General features: G+C 44.6%; 1 non-coding gene across 1 annotated transcript; it reads left to right on the forward strand.

Moving 5' to 3' along the window:
* Positions 1–3241: 3241 nt before the first annotated feature.
* Trnat-ugu lies at positions 3242–3315 on the forward strand. Its single transcript has one exon. It is a non-coding gene; the product is annotated as a tRNA-Thr (tRNA).
* Positions 3316–4259: the final 944 nt, after the last annotated feature.

The following is a 4259-nucleotide window of genomic DNA, read 5'->3' on the forward strand; positions in this document are numbered from 1 at the left end:
CTGTGTACGTAAAATGGCAGTGGCTCATTATCTGCATATGCTTCTAGGAAAGAACACGAGCGTTACTGGCTACCCCCGAGGGACCTCTCACACATCGCACAGTTCTGAAACGGCGTTTTGCGGTATCCCGGCCTGGGATCACCGTTACCTGCAGCGGCATTCTCAAGCCACTACACCGTCTTTGGGGGGATTCTGCGTGACCTCCTGAATATCTGCTACTCGACCACCCAATGCCTAAAGCCTGCGGCGGGCCTCTCTCTAACTGCCGACTTTACAAGCCCTGTTCATCCACACAGAATATTCATAAAAATAAAAAGCAAAGAATTTATTTATCGTTGCTTAGCGTCATGTGACTAACCTGTTAGCCACAGTGTGTATCAAACTGAGAGTGAGTAATACTTCGTGATCCATATAATTGTATAAAATTTTTGATTCGATAGAGCGCTCCCATTTTTCACAACGTGCTTGGAAATAAGAGGCCTCTTATCTGAGCATGGAGTCACAATTTAGCTAGAGTTGTTGTTTAAAAAACAAGGCAGACTTGACGACTGTGACTGAAACCAATAAATTTTATTTGTTTCCGTGCAAATTTCAAGTGTAGTGTATTTGTGTATCTTTTGACCACTGCATTTTTAGTTTTATCAAGGAAGATTTCCAAACAGCCGTATGTTTTCAGAAGTTATTTTATTCAGACAACCAGTTTCGGCATTCAATAATGCTCTTGTTAGGCCTCTGCGTATTAAAAACGAGTATGTATGTAGCGTATGTCAAGGTATACTACAGCTGACTGTTCAGAAAATGAAGCGCAATAACAAAACTCCTTAAGACCTACAAAATTCAATTTTCAGCGTTAAGATACCTGTGCACATACAGCACAACAAAATAGAATATGTACACAAACTGATTAGCATTGAGACTATCATGAAAGTCTTATTACAGAACATGCCAAACATTACAACAAACCAAACATAGGAAACATGTAATCAGAAGCAAAAACGTTTAAATCTTCCCTAACTTTTTCCCTCCACTTTCTATCTTTTTTGTTTGGTTTTATATATTTTCTTATAGATGAGAAGTACCCTAGTTCTTAGGAAAACCTGTACCTGTCGCCTTCCCGTATCCACAAGGAGTCAGCATGAGGCGGTGTATGATCTGGTAGGAGTCTTCATTGTCCAGTACAGTGGTCGAATGTCGAACATTTCTGAAACTAGTGAGATTGCTACTGAGCAGTTATTAGTGACAATTCTAACGCTGTTGGACGCTAAATGTATTCCTCCACACGATCACAGTAAATTTTTCTATTGTTAACTATTATTGGCCACCACTGTCCATCACCAGAACAAATGCAATTGACACCAGATGGTCAGATAGAAATTCTTTGGGACACAAAGCCAGAGACGGAGATCCAGGCCGGCATTTACCTCAAAAACAGCGGTAAATGACCTAAAAACACACTCAGCCTGACCTATGTAACACAGAGAGGATTACTTAATGACAATATTATTCTGCTTTCATTCGTTCTGACGATCGCCAATGGTGGCCAATCCGGTATTCTTTTAATGGTTATTTTTTGTGAGTCATCATTCCTCTCACTGGTCCAATCTACCCGCCCACGAATTTCTCTCCTGTGCCTACCCGTTAGTCTCACAGTAGAACGTGAGGCTAACGTTAGCACCTGAGACCAGCTTCGTCAATTATTTGTTAGATGTACCTCAATATCAGTTTTCATCTATCGTTCTTAGCCTATACAGCTCCCTCTAGTGTCATGGAACGTATTCATCGATGTCGTAACACATGTCCTATGAACTTGTCTCTTCTTGCTATGAATGTTTTCCATGAGTTTTTCTCCACAAGAAGTCCTAATTCTTTAATCAGACCACTTAATTTACGACGTCTTCTGTAGCACTACATCTGAAACACATCAGTCCTCTTATTTTTCGGTTTTCACTACTGATTAACAGCGTAAAATATTTCCTGCGATTCTATCTTCACGCCAGAACGGCATTTTTTTTTTTTTTTTTTTTTTCAAAAACGTTAACCCTGTCACGCGTGTCACTACGATGCTTGCGACGCTGTTTAGACGTGTTGGAATAGTGTAGCAGTATAGATAAGGCTACCAAGTTCAACAGCACACGTTTTATAGTAACCATTGGGAGCGGTACGCTATGTGATGCCCTCACAGACGGTAGATGGCAGCACTGGCAATGGAGGGTGTATATATATATATATGTGTGTGTGTGTGTGTGTGTGTGTGTGTGTGTGTGTGTGTGCGGTGGGGGGGGGGGAGGTTAGGGGGGGATCCTAGAAAACAGTGCCGTCGTCATTGTAATGAGGAAACGGAACGATTTATCTGATATTTGGATGTGATGTCTGTTCCTTCGGACATGTCCGAAAGAACAGACACCATTGATGACCTGCAGCCATCTAGAACGAATCAGAATTATATTAATACCTTCAGCTGCTGATGGGCGTTGATATACATCAAAGGGGACAGGTGAAAATGTGTGCCTCGACCGGGACTCGAACCCGGGATCACTTGACTACAGCAAACGAATAACACAAACAAAACTAGGTCCAACTAAGAATGCTTGTAATCTGCCATCTGAAGATGGATCTGTAAAGAAAAATCCGAAACCGGTCATGGTCTGAAGATAATAAACCTTTTTAAACCATACATGTGGCTGGTAGCTGTTCTTTATATAAATTATAAATCTTGATTACATGGCAGACGCTCTATCCATCTGAGCCACTGAGGGCACAGAGGATAGTGCGACTGCATGGACTATCTCGCTCACGCCTCCCGCGAGACCCACATTCTCACCTTGTGGGTCCACACACTACATTCGTAGTGTCCCACCCGAACACACTCAGTACTCATTACTCGTGGAAGACATTCTTACTAAGTCTCGTAAGAGTTCGGGGAATATGTGTGCATCCGCACAGAGGAAGGTCATGCCCGGTGCTTCCAGAACTATATATTCACATGGATATGTTGTCTGTTCTTTCGAGCATGTCCATATAAGTATATAATTCTGGCAACACCGGGAATGACCTTCATCTTCTATGCGGATGCACACATATTTCCCGAACTCTTACAGGACTTGGCAAGAATGTCTTCCACGAGTAATGAGTGTGCTGGGGTTGGGCACTAGGTATGTAGTGTGTGGACTTACAAGGAGAGAATGTGGGTCTCGTGTGAGGCGTGCGCGAGATAGTCCCTGTAGTCACACTATCCTCTGTGGCCTCGGTGGCTCAGATGGATAGAGCGTCTGCCATGTAAGTAGGAGATCCGGGGTTCGAGTCCCGGTCGGGGCACAGATTTTCACTTGTCACCGTTGATGTATATGAACGCCCGTCAGCAGCTGAAGATATTAATATAATTCTAATTTCGATTTATCTGTTGTCGAAAAGGGTTGACCATTGGCTTTCGCTCCAAGGGTGGAAGCAATTCCGAATCAGGTAAGTTTGTAAACTGTTCTACTGCCGCTGTGGTTAAAGTACGAGTACACCGTGCATGGCAAAATGGCGCATTGAAAACGGTCGCCGAGGCAACTGTGGGGCACCACGGGCCGTAGGTGACAGGGGTGAACGACGGCTGTGACCGGGCGTACAGACGTGCACCTGTTGAGCAACTCACCGTCCAGATGAAACAAGGAGCTACCAAGAGTGTGAACAACGTCAACTCAGCAAACTTTGCTGCCTCTGCTACCGGTATCTGGTTCATAAACCCAATCTCAATGCTGTTCACTGGCGACGAAGGACGCAGTTTGTACGTCAATAGCGCGACTGGAGGTCCACTGAGCGGCGACAGGTGGCCTTTTCAGAGGAATCGAGTTGTATGCTATGCACTTTGGAGTGTACGGCATGAAATGTCTGAAAGCAACCACCCTGGAACCAAAGGAGAGCGTCATGGTGAAGATCGTTTTCGTGGAGTTCACTGAATGGTCTAGTCATTCTGGAAGGCACAACGGATCAACACAAGCATCTATCATTGGGGATCGTATCGTCCCCTACATGCAGCTTGTTTTTTTCTGGGAGTAGTTCGAAGACCACTAAGATGAGGTTATTGTACTCCCCTGGTCACCAAAGTCTCCGGATTTGTTCCAATACGAGAACCTATGGGACCACTTCATTCGGGCTGTTCGCACCATGGATCCTCAACCGGGAAACCTAGCGCAGCTAGAGACGGCACCGGAGTCGGCATGGCGCCGCATCCCTGACGATACCTTCCATTACCACTCCGGATCTCTTCCTGAACG

This window comes from Schistocerca americana, chromosome 4 (assembly GCF_021461395.2).
Source record: "Schistocerca americana isolate TAMUIC-IGC-003095 chromosome 4, iqSchAmer2.1, whole genome shotgun sequence".
NCBI classification, from domain to species: domain Eukaryota; kingdom Metazoa; phylum Arthropoda; class Insecta; order Orthoptera; family Acrididae; genus Schistocerca; species Schistocerca americana.